Here is a 16,259-nt window from a genome sequence, read left to right as displayed (position 1 = left end):
CCCTCCAGACCTGGCTGTGTTGGTCTGAGCCTTTGCAACCCCAGTGGATTCTCGCAGATGCCCACAAACCCAGCAGCATAAAATCCTCTGCTTTGTCCCTCTGGACAGCCTGCATGTTCACCCTTTGGAATCAAGGCCAGCAGGCAAGGAAGGGTCTGGGAAGCCCCCTCCCACCCTGTATGTAGGGTAGGGTGGGGTTATTTAGTTTAGAGCCAGGATATCTCAGCTCCAGTTTACATGAAGCCTTGGGCAAAGCTGTTTGTTCCACTTTTTGATGTCCCCATCAGTAAAATGAGACATTGATTAATCAGGGCCAACTCTTCTCTGCACTTTGGCGGACATGCTGCCACTGGTTGGTGGATTGTGAGAATGCTCTATGGTCTCAGTCAGGTAATGCACTTTGTTGAGCCTCAGTTTTCTTACCTGTTTAATGGGAGTAATACTCCTAAGGGTGGGGAAGGGCTGCAGTGGAAAGGGGAGTGTTAGTTGCTCAGTTGTGTCCAACTCTGCGACCCCATGGACTGTAGCTCACCAGGCTCCTCTGTCTATGGGATCTTCCAGGCAAGAATACTGGTGTGGGTTGCGTTGCCCTTCTCCAGGGGAATCTTCCCAACCCAGGGATCAAACCCAGGTCTCCTGCATTGCAGATAGATTCTTTACCGTCTGAGCCACTAGAGAAGCCTGGAAAAGGGAAGGGGTGATCAAGCCCCAAGACCTTGGTCACCAATGCAGATTAAGTGTCTACTAGGTGCCACATCCAGTTACGAGGACTCCGCCACTTGGGCCTTCTCTGTTTCCCCTGACCAGGAGGAGGAGCCAGTGGAACCAGTTTACTGGGATTCAGAGGTGCTGGTCAGGGCAGGTTAGTTGGGGTGTGGGGCCACCTGCTGGTCACCTGGTGAGTATTCAGTAGACACCTACTGTGTACCAGAGCCTGAGGCATCTGTGGTCCTGCCTAGGTGGAGGGGGAGACCATAGAATCATAACCAAATGGCTGCTATTTACTGAGTGGCTATTGCATGCCAGGCCCACTTGGGTGCTTTGCCTGGATCTCACATTCCCATCTTACAGATGGAGAAACTGAGCCCTCAGTCTCAGCCGGAGGGGGTCAGAGAAAGGGGTGCTACTTTTGGCTGGGGACAATCATAGAGGGCTTCAAGAAGTGGTGACGTGAATTTGAAGGGCAAATCTGGATAGAAGAGGTTTGGGAAAAGGGCATTCAGGCTGGCAGGTATAGGATGAGGTGAGGCAAGAAGGCAGGAATGGGCTGTGCCATGTGAAGACCAGAGAAAAGTCTGTTTAAAGAGTGAGAGGCAGGAAGTCTCTCATTTTCTCATTCCATCTCCTGTAGGAAGTCAGGGTGGGGGCCTTAGGGGTGAGAAGCGGGCACCTGGTGGCATTCTCTGTCTTAGCACTCCCAGGCCAATCTTGTGTGTGGAGGTTACATTCCCTCCTCCTCATATCCACATCTCCCTCTCCTACAGGGATACCTGGCTCTTGATCAACAATGTGTCCACCTCCTGTTGCTGGTATGGACTTTTCATGTGGCTCCAGAGTTGAATCTTTTCACACTGGCCTTCCTGGACCCTCAGGATGTGGCCTGTGCTTCCAACAGAGCTATTTTCTGTGTTGTATTTTCTTCTGAGGTTTAATTTGAACAAGGGTTTGTGTACTTTAAAAAGCTTACGGGGGACTTCCCTGGTGGTCCGGTGATTAAGACTTCGTTGTCCTAATGCAGGGGACATGGGTTCAATCCCTGGTCAGGAAACTAAGATCCCACATGACACATGGTATGGCCAAAAAATTAAAAAAAAATCATGGGCCATTGAACAAGACACTTAACATTTATCTTAAATCCTGCCATATGACCCCATTTTACAGATGGGAAACTGAGGCTCAGTGTGACTTAGTAGCTTCCTGAGGTCCAGGACTAGGCTCTGATATGGAAAAATATCCTCACGATTGTCCTTTCTTCCACTGTCCTCAGAGGGTCCCGACTCCATGGGGACAGGCAGAGAGCAGCCACCTGCACTGTCCAATGAGCGCAAGTGGGTGCTAAAAAGGGGAACAGAGATGATGTGGTGATCCTCGCTGTCTTAGGCTGGATTTCTTTCCTCTTTCTGGTGGAGAGTTGAGAGAAGGTTGAGACAAAGAGGAAGTGATGGAGATGAGGAGACATTGGGGAGGAATTGTGGATCCTACCTCATCCCCAAATACTTGCCCCTGCTGCAGGGGCTGTGTGTATAAAGCAGACTACATGCCCAGACGCATCCCCAGCCTTCAGCTGTGCTCACGACAAGACAAAGAGACCCACAAACCAGTCAGCCATCAGACCTGGCAGAGATCCTCTGTGCAGAGCAAGGAGGGCCCTTCAGGCGCCCCCTGGAGTCACTCCCAGTGTGGAGAACCTCCCTAGTGCAGCCTCGCTTCTAACTGATGGAACCTCGACCATGGGCCACGCGTCTCCCCACCAAGGAAAGGCTCAGTGAGTGAGGAGCCAGCCTACCCAGCTCAGGGCCTGGCCTGCTCCAGTCACATGCTGGAGCCCGTGCTTCAAGCATCTGGAGTGAGCCAGGATGTCTCATATGTGACCTTTACTTACTTGTCTTTCCTAGGCAGGGGTGATGCTCATCTTACAGATGAAATCACTGAGGCTTGAGTAGCATGGGGGTCAAGTGCCCAAGTTCCTACATGTGGTGAGTGGCAGGGCAGGGGTCTGAACCCAGGGTCTTGGGACTCTATGTTGTTAATCACTAAGTCATATCTGACTCTTCTGCAACCCCATGGACTGTAGCCCACCAGGCTCCTCTGTCCGTGGGATTTTCCAGGCAAGAAAACTGGAGTGGGTTGCCATTTCCTTCTCCATGGGGTTCTATGATCCCTAACAGAAATGCTGTCCCTGCCCAAAGAATGCCAATCCTGCCTGACCTCTTCCCTGATCTTCTGTGCCCCTGGCTGCCAGAAGAAGGGCCCTCGGAGCTGGGGCTCCCCTGCTCTCTGGCCCCACAGCTTTGGCAGGGAGTGCCAGGCACCTGTCAGCATGGTTTTAAGGCCAAGGCATTTCCCTGCAGATGAGATGGAAGCTGAGCTGGGTTACACAGCCCGGGGCCCCTTCCAGCTCTGCTATGACCATGGACAGCTCCCTTAACGCCTCTGAACCCATCTCATTAGAACATGTGGACAGCGACATCTGCCCCCTGGGCTGTGAGACTGGGAAAGGTAAGGCAGGATGCCCTGAAGAGCTCTTAGCCTATCATAGATCCTGGAAAATGTCACGTCACACAAGAGGCCATAGTATCTGATGGTGTCTTGGGATGAATTAGGCTAAAATCTGTCAGAGGGGAGGATGTCTTCTTGGAAGAAGCTGCAGTCAGTATGCTGCCCACCTGCCCTGGTGACCTCTCTTTGGAGGTCCCTGTCAGGCCAGGGCCCAGTGGGCTCTGCAGCGGGTTTGGCCAGGGATGCTGGGGCGACAGTGAGGAAGAGGAGGCCACCAAGGGAGGTTCACAGAACTCTTCCTTACAGGGTCTTGAAGGTATCCAGGGAATGCACGGCACAGGGCTGGTCACCATACCAGCCAGATGATGAGAACAGCCTGGCCTAGAATGTCTGCTTAGGGCAATCCTCTCGGACTATCAACTGGGGCAACCTAAGATGAAACTTCTTCTTTAATGACAAGAGTTCATAACCAAAGTGGGTGACAGACAGGGATAGGAGGGTCAGAAAAGGTTTCTGCAAAGGGGAATGAAGCTGAGGAAGAATGACCAGAAGAAGTTGCTGTGAGATCAGGAGGAAGGGTATTCCAGGCAGAGGGGAAAGCAAGTGCAAAGGCCCTGGGGCTGAAAAGACCTTCAATTATCTGAGGAGCAAACATGAGTGTAATATGCCTGGAGAGTGCTGGTTCAGCCTCTCTTGGACAGAAGTGAGTGTGTGGATGGCCTTATGGGGGCCCAGGAAATTGGGCTTTTTGGAGGTGCCTTTTTATAGGCTCTGCCACTGACCACCCAGCACAGGGTCTGACCCAGGACTCAGGGCAGCTTGGCCAGATGTGAATCAACCCTCGACTCCCCTGAGATGATGGCTTTAATATCTCACCATTGACAATAATTTGAACTCACCAAACTGTGCGTGCAAAACTTTCTGGGGCTGTTAATATCAGCAAAGCCAGTACTGTGTCTATTTGTGCATGGAGAAGATGCAATGACATATAACTTAACTCTGGATATAGATTCTAGAGAGCTAAGGCCCTGACTTCTGGGCCCAGAAGTTAGTTAGTTTCTCAGTCATGCCTGACTCTTTACCAACCCATGAACTGTGTATCCCACCAGGCTCCTCTGTCCATGAAATTCTCTAGGCAAGAATACTGGAGTGGATTGCCACTCCCTTCTCTAGGGGATCTTCCTGACCCAGGGATCGAACCTGGGTCTCCTGCATTGCAGGCAGATTCTTTACCATCTGAGCCACCAGAGAAGCCCTTGGGCCCAGGAGAGACGGGATCAATTCCTCTTAGTGGGCTCCTGTAAATGAGGTTTGATCTTACTGGAATTGTGTGAATGTTTGGGTGGGAGATCCTGGGGTGTAGGCTGTGCAGAGATTCTCGACAATGGCTGTGTACAATAATCTCCATCAGCAGGAGACAAGGTTTTCCCTTCTCTGGCCCAGGAATCAATGCAGTCTAGGGACCTGGGCTGGGAGCACTACCAAGGAATGAGTGGTCCCACTCATTCCTACTTTTTAAGGGTCTGACCTGAAGGCTTTCTTCCATTACTCTGGCAGTCTGGTGGGTCTTCTCAGAGAGCTAATTCTGAGGAATACATCCCACTCACCTGAAGTTGGGAGGGGTGCCTGGAGATGGCGAAGATGCAATAGATGGGAAGAGGTTTGGGAGAAGGACAGGCAGACAGGCTCTGCCCTCTGGAAGGAAGGCAGTCTGGGGTGAGCTGATTTGTCCAAGATCATACATGGTTAATATAGTAATGAAGTTGTGAATAAAAGAAGGCTCCTGGGAGATACCCCTAAATTTGGGGGTAGGGAAAGAGGGCGTCAGGACTGGAGGGACATAAAAGAACTTGTGGGTTCCAGCTTCAGGGATTCTGATGTTTCCTCTTCAGAGTCCAATTACCTGAAGGGAAAAGTGGTAACTCTTGGGCCCCTGCACTTTCTCCCCTCCATGTGTGCCTTCCTGAACTGGCCAACCCCAGCCCTCCAAGGATGGGAGTAGATCCTGGAGTAATGAAAAATCTACACAGGTGTGGTTCAGACATGGCTTTGAGAGCTGGAATGGATGAATAGATGGAATCTGAGAAAGTCAGAGCTGGAAAGTGCCTTATTGCATTTAATCCCCATCTTATAAATGAGTAAATGTAGGCTCATAAGCCAGCCTTTCAACCTAGACTGCCCACCACGTGCAGCCTCCCTGTCTGCTAGCTACCTGCTTTCTAGGAGTGAGATTCTGAGTCCAATAGTCAAGGCCTGGCTTGGTCCTGATGAATGAATCACATCAAATACATACCGTGTGCTCCCAGGCCTGATTTATCCAACCCCGCCAGACCCCATCCATACTATATCCATACTATATCTATATCCATACTATTTGATTTTCAAAAGGAATAGCATTGGGTCTATGATGGGGCTTTAATAACAGCCCATAGGTTTGCTCGCCACTGTTACAGGCAAACGAGTAGCTTCCAAAGTTTGATTCTTTGGTATAATTTATACAAAATAAAATCTTAAATGTAAAATTAAATAATTTTACATATGGTAATATATATGTTTCCATGCTACTCTCTCAATCCTCCAATAAAAATGTTTTTAAAAATTAGATAATTTTAAACTAGTGTATATACGCATGTAACCAGGATCCCAGTCAGGATAAAGAACATTTTCATCACCTCAGAAAGTCTCCAATAACCAACCCCTCATCACAGAATGCTGATCTGATTTCTATCATCACAGATAAATTCTAGACATTCATATCAATGAAGTTATACAGTATGGAAGTAGATAGCTTTTTTGTGTCTGGCTTCTTTTGCTTCATTTGAGATTCATGCATGTTTATGGAGTAGCAGCGCTTTCCTTTTTATTGTTCCTTTTTATTGCTGAAGAATATTCTATTTTACTAAGGTACTACAGTTTGGTGGTTATTTGATTCTGGTTTTTGGCTACTATGAGTAAAGCCGCTATGAATACTCATGTACGTGTCTTTGTAGGGACATATTCTTTCATTTCTTTTAGACTGAAATGGCTGCTAAATACCTAGTGAAGTCTCTGGACATATACTAAGTGTATGTTTAACTTTTTGAGAAACTGCCAGATTTCAAAGTGGTTGTGTCATTTTACATTCACACTAGCAGCTTACGAGACTTCCAGTTACTCCACATCCCCATCAACATTTGGTATTATCGGTCTTTTTTATCTTAACTATTCTGATGGATATGGAATATTATTTCATTGTAGTTTTAGTTTGCATTTTCCTGATGATTAATGATGTAGAGGACTTTTTCATGTGGTTACTGGCAATTGACATATCTGTTCAAGTCTGTAGCTTATTTTCATGCATTGGATTGTTTGTCTTTTTATTATTAAGTTTGGGGAGTTCTTTATATATTCTGGATATACATTCATTGTCAAAGGATATGAGTTAGGGAATGTTTTTTCCTACACCAGGGCTTACCTATTCATTTTCTTATGGTGCTTTTGATGAGAAGGTTTTAATTTTTTTTGAAATTAAATTTATCATTGTTTGCTCTTATGATTAGTGTTTTCTCTGACCTGAAATTTTTACTTATCCCAAAGTCACAGAGATATTCTTCAATTTTTTTTCCCCTCTTCTAGAATCTGTATAATTTTAGTTTTTGCATTTGGGACCATGTGCCATCTGTAATTGATTTCTGAATATGGCGAGAGCTCAGGATTGAGTTTTATATGTTTCCATATGGATATCTAGACAGCAGCATTTTTTTTTTTTTTTTAAACTTTTGGCTGCACTGGGTCTTCGTTGCTGTGCACAGGCTTTCTCTAGCTGCAGTGGGTGGGGCTACTTTTCTTTGCTCCATGTGGATTTATCATTGTGGTGGCTTCTCTTGCTGCGGAGTGCAGGCTCTAGGCACATGGGCTTCAGTAGTTGCAGCTTGCAGGCTCCAGAGCACAGGCTCAGCAGTTGCGGTGCACAGGCTTAGTTGGCCCCACAGCTTGGCATGTAGAATATTCCCGAACCAGGAGTTGAACCAGTGTCCCCTGCACTGGCAGGTGGATTCTCAACCACTGAACCACTAGGGAAGTCCCAACAACAGCATTCTTGAAGAAAAATAAATATTTCTTACTATGGCACTCATCAAAAGCCACTTGCTTGCATATAAATCTGGACTCTCTTCTCCTTCATTGATTGTCTATGTATTTGCCAATACCATACTGTCTTGACTTTGCTCAGTCCATCAACATGGCATATCTTCCTATTTATTTAGGTTTTCTTTAATGCTTCTTAGCAATATCTTATTGTCTTGAACATCTAGCATTATGTTAATTCCTACCTAGTATTTTTAGTTTTTGGATTCTATCGTAAATAGAATTAAAAAGTATTTAATTTCCCAATAGTTTTTCACTATTTTATGAATAGTTTATAAAAATACAACTGATTTTTATATATTAACCTGTATTCTGTGACATTGTTAAATTTTCTCATTAGCTCTAGTAGTTTTCCACTTTCACAATAACGCTATCTGTGAATAATGGGAGCTTTACTTCTTTCTTTCCAATCTTTATGCCTTTATCTTTCTTGCCTGTGCTCTGGGTGGGATTTCTAATACAATGTAGAGTAGTGGTGAGAGCAGAGAAAGAGCGAGTGTGGCTGAGGCTTTGTTTCTTGGAAGGCCATTCTATTGACGCCATGCTGTGAGTTACACTTAAAATAAATTCCTCTGGCTGCCTGGGAAGAATTGTAACAGCAAAAGGGGAAGCAGGGAGATTGATAAGGAGGCTGCAGAATTCCAAGTGAGAGAGGCAGGTCGTTTAGGCTGGAATGATGGGAGATCTGGGATGTATTTGGAGTTGCAGTCACAGAATTCACTGTAGGGGAAGGAGAGGGGAACCAAAGATGACGCGGGAGTATGGCCTTGAGTTGCTGGGGGGAATGGGGATGGAGAGGCTATCGACTGAGATGAGGAAATTGGGGCTGAGGGTGCAGCTTTGACCACTTTCTTTTTTATTTTTGTTGTGCCGGGTCTTTACGGCTGCGAGGGTTTTTTTCTAGCTGTGGAGAGTGGGGGTTACTCTCTAGTTGTGGTGGCTTCTCTTACTGTGGAGCAGAAGCCCTGGGGTACGTAGGCTTCAGTCGCTGTGGTTCCCGGGCGCTACAGGACAGGCTCACTAGTTGTCGTGCATGGACTTAGTTGCTCCTTGTCTTGTGGGATCTTCCCCACCCAGGGATCAGATGTGAGTCTCCTGCATTGGCTGTAGCCTCTCAGTCATGTCCGACTCTTTGCATTCCCATGAACTGTAGCCCACCAGGCTGGAATTCTCCAGGCAAGAGTACTGGAGCAGGTTGCCATTTCCTATTCCAAGGGATCTCCCCAACCCAGGGATTGAACCTGGGTCTCCAGGACTGTGGTCAAATTCTTTACCACTGCGCCACCTGGGAAGCCCCTTGACCACTTTCATTTCCAAATACTGTTAGACTTTCAAGGTTTCAGGAGGGCAGCTGGAACGATGGAACTTGAGGCACAGCTTTTGCGTAACATCATGATTTAGATGGACTCTAAAGCCACAAGACCAGACAAGAGAGGAGAGAACGCAGAGAAGGATGAAAAGGAGACTTCATCCTGGAGTAGAGGGTAGGAAGACCTGAAGGAGCCAGGAAAGTAGACCGCGAGGGGACAGTGAGGTAGGAAGAAAACCAGAAGAGTATAGTTATTTGGAAGTGTCTTGAAGCAAGTGTTCCCAGAAAGGGATGGTCACTGTGTTGGATGCTGTTAACCAATAAAAATAGGAGGTTAGAGAAACACAAGATGTTCTGTTGCAGGCATCTTGGTGACCTCAACACAGGCATTGATATGGAGTAAGGGGGCTGAAAGCCCAGCTGGGGAGGTGGGAAATGTAGACATGGAAGCAGTGGCAGTGAGCACAGAGAAGGGAGTGGCAGCCTTTCTCCAAAGCACCTGGTGAGGAGCCTTGAGGGCTCTAGGCATTTGCTGAGAGACCAAAGCTCTCACTGGCCACATGAAAAGAGAAAAGTGAGCCCTGTGCTTTGGAAGTTACAGCCTGGGCCAGCTGATGTGGATGAGTAGATGAGACAGGCTGGGGAGAGAGGAAAGGATGAAATAGGCACAGGATCCATGCCCAGCACTGTCCCTGGCTTGATATCAGTCCAGCTTTAAGAAGTCCTCTATGCTCATCACCACGAGGCATGGGCTCCAAGGAAGGGGGGGAGGGTGGACTCATAGGGCAGCTCCATGTCCTTTTGTATGTTATTTTCCTGAGAAAGCTGCACTGGTTTATACAGGTTAGTTTGTCCTAAGAGCACCACATATGCATTGGGAAATTGCAGAAAAGAGGGAAAGGTTAACTTCTTGGTGTATTTGACTCTGGTTTGTTTCTGCATGCAATTGTTCTTACATAATTATAGCCATGCTGTGAGCAGAGTTTTGGGCCTGATTATTTTTCACTGAATGTTACATAATAGACATTCTCCATGTTGTTATATAGCTTTCATTGTTGTTATCAGTTGCATAAAATTGTATGTGGGAATGCTCCGTGTCCAGTTAACTCATCCCCTACCAGTGGTCATTGGGGTTACTTCCAGTATTTAGAGACAGTCCTGCATTGGATATCTATGTGTGCGGAGTTTTCCCTGGATCCATTTTTACAGAACTAACTTTTTTGGGGTTTGTGATACCCACTTGCCATATTGCTGGTGGGGAGTCAGCTACACCCACCCTGCTGAGAAAACACTACATGAGGCAGCCTACTCTCATATTCCTAACTGCCTGCACACTGTCATTTAAAATGTTTCTTTTTATTTGATGGACCCAAGATGGGGTCTCATTCCAGCTCCAAGCCGTCTTTTGGGGAACTTCCCTGGTGGACCAGTGGTTAAGATTTCACCTTTCACTGCAGGGGTGCAGGTTCAATCCCTAGTTGGGGAACTAAGATCCCACATGCCTCGCGGCCAGAAAACAAAAAAAACAGAAGCAATGTTGTAACTAATTGAATAAAGACTGTAAAAATGGCCCACATAAAAAAATCTTTTAAAAAAGCTGCCTTTCTTGAAGGTTATAGAAGATACTCATTTTCCTATATGTTCACTTACTGGTTCTTTTTCTCCTCATGGGAGGAAGCAGATCTTATCAAGGGACCCACACCTGTACTTTTCTGAGTGGGCTCTCTGATTCCACCCTCCATGCCCTTCCACTGCCCTAACCAATTTTTGCGGTCACATCTTTCCTCCTCAGGGTCTCATGTAGTTCCTGATGCCCAGTTTTCAGTGTCCCTCCCCAGGCCAGACCCACATCCCCACATCAGGGAACCGTGGAATAGTTACAGCAGTGTCTCAGCCTGCTGCACAGACTCTCCTCTGAGCCATCATCAACTCTGCCCTGGCTGCTTGCCCTGGACCTGGCAGAGTGTTTGGGAAACATGCCTTGACCAACTGACCAATCTAGTCTCTATTGACTGCTAGGAACTCTGTCATCTGCTTCCACCCACCTGCTGCCTGCCCCAAGGACCTCTTGGGCTCCAGTCATCCTGGCCTTATTACTGCTTTCTGCATGTCTTTGCTTCTCCGTTGCTCTGTGCCTGGGTTTGTGAAACCTCCGTCAAGAGTGCCCCTCTTTACGCCTGAGCCGTGTTCAATCACTTTTGTCATCTGTGATCTTGCCTCCTCATCTGAGCCTTACCTGGATTTTTCTGGTCTACCAAGCCTCCTGTTTCCGAATGTCTATAGCATATATAGTTTATAGGGGCTTTTTGAGAGGGTCTTCAGTAAGTCATCCCCTGTCCTCTATTCAGCTTCGGAAGAACTTGGGAAATAAAAATCCAGTTGGAGGCCAAAGCATCACCTTCTTCACTGATGAAGGCTGAGGGGGAAGAAGAAGCTTAGTGTGAGGACACAGGGGCTGGTGAACTAAGCCCAGAACTAGGCTCACCTCTTCCCGGTCCCCTAGTCTCACTTTCCTTGGGTGATTGAGGACTGGGGTACCACAATCCATGGGGACTTGAACGTGGAAGGGAACATCAGAAGAAAGTGAGAAATCCACCCTCCCCCACAGTCCAAACCCCTAATCGTGTCTTGAATTATTTTCTAGTCAATTTCAGGTGGCTCAGATGGTAAAGCGTCTGCCTACAATGTGGGAGACCCAGGTTCAATCCCTGGGTTGGGAAGATCTTCTGGAGAAGGAAATGGCAACCCACTCCAGTATTCTTGCCTGGAGAACCCCATGGACAGAGGAGCCTGGTAGGCTACAGTCCATGGGGTTGCAAAGAGTTGGACACGACTGAGCGACTTCACTTGCTTTCTTTGTCTCTTTACTTCCACTGTGAGCTCTAAAGCTCAGTTATGCATAACTTCTCCTCATAGTGCCTTCAAGTGGATGAAGAGGACTTACTTTAGCAAGCCCCTCCTTCTTCCTGTACACATGCCCCAGCTAAGTTAGAAATTCTGTTCTGAGGGCTTCATTTCTCTATCAATGCCGGCCCTGGTCGATGAAGACCCTATAGGAGTGGGTAGGGATGTAACCACTGTCAGGCCTCCTGAAGGCAGGCTTCCATGGGGGTGCAGGGCATGGGAGTGCAATTAGTCTTGGTGTCCTTGTAGTAGGAATCAGGAGACAGCCAAATAAGCAGTTGGGATGGTACAGACATGCTCCGTTTAACTCACGATTGTGCTGAGAACCTCCTTTGGGCCTTTCCTGGACCGAATGATGAATGACTGGGTCGTCCAAGGTCTGGAGGATTAATTATTTTTGTCTGGGCAGGGGATTCCGTAGACAGAGCCAGGTTACAGACCGTTGTTCCATTGGCTGCTGCTGCTTTCCAGAGGAATCTGAGCCCTCACACAATTTGGAGCCCACCTGGTAATGCTTGGATTCCAGAGCTGTGGGTGCACACACATCATTGCACCATGTAGCGTTAGAAAAAGATTTCTCTAAAAATAACTACCGAGGAATATTTAATTTGATAGCAAGACTGTGACTAATGCATGAAACAGAGAGAGTCTGTGTGACAAGACACAGTACAATAATGGGGAGAAATTCATGTTTGACCTTTCCACCAGTGCAAAATGAAACAGACCTGAGCCTTGGCAGGTGGGGCTCTAGGGGAAGTGGCTGTGAGCAGGGGGTATGATGGTCATGGAGGAAACTGATGGGATATGCAGTTTTCAGTAGTGTTGCATTATGGAAATAGCTCAAGGAAATCAATACCTTTTGGTGTTAAATAGCAGGAAGGGACTGGGGCTGAGCTAAGTGCTGGCTGGTGAGAGGTGGATCCAGGAGGCCAGCCCAGCTGGATGGGGTGACAGAACCAGTTCTTACAGGCTGGCTCGGAGGAGAAGTAGGTTCCCCAAACAGAAGGAGACCCAGTGTTTCTGGGAAGCAATCTGAGCTGATGGGATAGGAGCAAGGTTACAATGTTGAGCGAACAATTACCTTCTGGTAGGCTGGATGCAGGTTTGATTTCTGGGTCGAGAAGATACCCGGAGGAGGAAATGGCAACCCACCCCCAGTATTCACGTCCGGGAAATCCCACAGATGGAGGAGCCTGGTGGGCTACAGTCCATGGGGTCTCAAAGACTCGGGCATGACTAAGTGACTAAATAGCAGGAGCAGGCTCTGTGTTGAAAGCCTCCTAGGCATTCTCCTCAGAAGAATGCCTGATATAGAAGCTGTTATTGTTTCCACTTGACAGAGAAGGAAACTGGGGTCACCCAGCTGGGAAGTGTCTGGAGCTGGGTGCGAAGCCAGAGCCTTCAAACTCTTATTTGCTGTTGCTTGGTCAATGACAACTTGAGAAAGCTCAAGGGCTGGCAGCAGCCTCAAGTGACAGGTCGGGGTCGGGGTTGGGGGAGGCTGAGTATGGGTGATGGTTTTGGCATGAGCCACCTGGTGACAAGTTCTCGTGAAAATTTGCCATGGCTCTTGGCATGGCAGGTTTCCGGGTTGGAGTCACTTCCACGATTGTTCCATAATTCATGACTGCATATTATAAATTCTGATCCATCACCTTCAGTGCTAATTGGAGAACAAAATAATCTACATTTCTTAGAGTTGTTTTTCCTCAGTGGTAAGAGGGTGAGTACTGTTGCTGCTTCTTCGATCAGGGTCTTACACGTTCTGAGTACTCACTTAAGGTTTGTTCTCAGGAAAGAGTCCTTCTTTTTTTTTTTTTTAAAGTTAATTTATTTGTTTGACTGCATTAGGTCTTAGTTAGGGAATGTGGAATATTTTAGTGTGGCATTCAAACTCTTAGTTGCAGAATGTGGGATCTAGCTTCCTGATCGGGCATCGAGCCCAAGCCCCCTGCATTGGGAACTCAAAGTCTTAGACAATGGACTGCCAGAGAAGTTCCACAGAGAGTTCTTTAGAGGTTTTTGTTGTCTTGGTGTTGTTTTTTTTTTTTTGCATCCTCTTCTAAATGTTGGGCTTCCCAGCTGGTGCAGTTGGTAAAGAGTTTACCTGCCAGTGCAGGAGATGCTGGTTCAGTCCCTGGGCTGGGAAGATTTCCTAGAGAAGAGAGTGGCAACCCACTCCAGTATTCTTACCTGGGAAGTCCCATGGACAGAGGAGCCTGCCAGGCTACAGTCCATGGGGTCTCAAAAGAGTCAGACACGACTGAGTGAGGACTCATTATGTTCCTCAAGAAAGAGATTAGCAGTGGTCCCTGATCAGATTCAGGGCCAGTTGCTTCTTGGCATGTTTGGTGATATTCTTGCCCTAACCCCTTGGCATGGGCAGATCCAGGGGATAAACCAAGAGTTGAGGTCACAGTTAACCAGTGGGCCCAGGACCCCTTCTAGACTCTGGGATGTGCTCTGTAGGAGGTAAGTTACTCTTCCCCTCTGAGCCTCAGAGATGAGGGCTAAGTCTCCATTCAGGTGTGAGAGAATCAAGGAACGGTTGACTCAAAGAGGGGAGGGCAGCCTGGAGTGGCCCTGGCTGGGGAGTGGTTCTGACCCACAGCCTGGCAATGGTTGGTGTCCCAGTGTCACGAGACCCAGTCAGGTCCCAGGACCTGGCCCTGCCTCCCACTCCAGCCACATCTCTCCCCACTCTCCACTTACTTGCTTGCTCACTCATCGAATCCTGGTCACACTGGCCTTTCCATTCTTCAGAGACGCTGAACTCCTTCCTTACTCGACCTGCCTCCCCAAATGCTGCTCCCTTTGCCTGGGGCACATCCTCCCCTTCTTTACTTGGCTGGTTTGTCTGCATTGTCAGGTTCCAGTTTTTTTTTTTTTTTTACTTTTGGCTGCGCTGAGTCTTTGTTGTTTCTGCTCTAGTCGCGGTGCATGGCCTTCTCATTGTGGTGGCTTCTCTTGTTAGGTCCCAGTTTAAACATCATTTCCTCCAGGAAGTCTTCCCAGACTTGTCAAACTAGGTCGGTTCCCTTGGTGAATGCTCCCTTTGTAAGTGTACTCTTGTCCTAGTACTTCTGTCTCTAATTAGAGATTTGCTTGTGTGATAATTGGTTCAGGGTTTCTTCCCCCCAACTGAATGGTTAAACTCTGTGACGGGAAAGACTGAACAGCTGCCCTGGACCTGGTCCACAATAGGTGCTCAATAAATATTTGGTAGATGAATGATTAAAATTTTTCATAAACTTCGAGGTAAAAAGTATGAGGAGCTGGTGAAAATGAAGCCTTCCCTTTCTAGCTCCAGCCCCACAGCAGTTCAGAGATGGGGTAGGTGGTGCTACACCAAACAAACAGGCTGCGTTTCGCACTTAAGCGAAATGGTAAAGGCTTTGCAATTGGTTGCTTTTTATGTGTAGAGAAATTACCTCTGTCCTGATTTGCAATATCTGTGCTATTTTGGGCTGTTTTTCTCTTTTGGGCCTATTTGTATTGGAGCAATAATTTCACCCTTTGGCTACGCAGAGGCCCAATTAATATTACAAATAGGGTCCCATAAAATTCACTTCTTGACATTAGAATGTTTTGTTGCTAATTACTCTCCAAGGTTTTTAATTTCAATTCCTCCTTGATGACTTAGTGCAGAAATTCAAGGGCACAGTTATTTCCCCCAAAGGGAAAGGTGAGCTAAGTGATGCCAAGCTTCTATCAACTTGTTCCTCCTTCCAAGGGGTATCTTGTTTTTGATTCTATCTCTTTTTATTTTGCTAGCCAGAAGCAAACAGGAAACAAACAAAAACCATACTGGAACAAAGATTTACATTTCTTGGGGGAGGGGGAAAGCACTTATTCACTAATGCATTCATTCAAGCAATATTTACAGAGTACATACTATGTGTCAGATCCTGTTAAGCACTGAGGAAGCAGAAAAAGAAAAAGCCATTGTCTCTAGGTAGCTCATAGTCTTTATTCATTTATGGCTGCACTGTTGCAAGGGGTTTCTCTAGTTATGGCGCACAGGCTTCTCATTGTGGTCTCTTCTCTTGTTGTGGAGCCCAGGCTCTATGGTGGGTGGGCTTCAGTAGTTGTGGCTCCCAGGCTTTAAAGCACAGGCTCAGTAGTTGTGGCGCATGGGCTTAGTTGCTCTGCAGCATGTGGGATCTTCCCAGACCAGGGATTGAACCTGTGTCCCCTGCATTGCAAGGCAGATCCTGAACCACTAGACCACCGCAAAAGTGCAGGTCAAAGTCCTGAATGGCCAGGAAGAAGGTGCTGAGGTTGTGACACATCCCAAGGTGCTTCCCCTGGTGAGGCTTGATCGCTACAGCCCATCCAGGAGTGTCACATCAATTTCTGGTGGTTAAAATCAGGGAGGCTTTGGTCACTTCTCATTTGAAAGACCCTGGCTAACTGCAAGTAATCTGCATTTTGACGATATTTTGAATGGGTTGGTAAAATAGGAACAGATGGTTAAAGTTTGTCATTTTGGGGAAAATAATGAAATATTGCACTGCTTAATCTGTCTCTTTTTCACACTCTTCCCTGTCCCCTCCCCACTGCAAAGATATTCAGATGCAACAAAATTTAAAGGAAAATACTAATAATATCTTTGTCACTTAGGTCTCTTCACCTGAAAGGACCCTAACTTTGTCAGCCATCTCTGTGTTAACCTACTCTGTTAGCCTTTTATTCTAGTGTT

This window comes from Bubalus bubalis, chromosome 21 (assembly GCF_019923935.1).
Source record: "Bubalus bubalis isolate 160015118507 breed Murrah chromosome 21, NDDB_SH_1, whole genome shotgun sequence".
NCBI classification, from domain to species: domain Eukaryota; kingdom Metazoa; phylum Chordata; class Mammalia; order Artiodactyla; family Bovidae; genus Bubalus; species Bubalus bubalis.
This window is presented reverse-complemented; position numbering follows the sequence as displayed.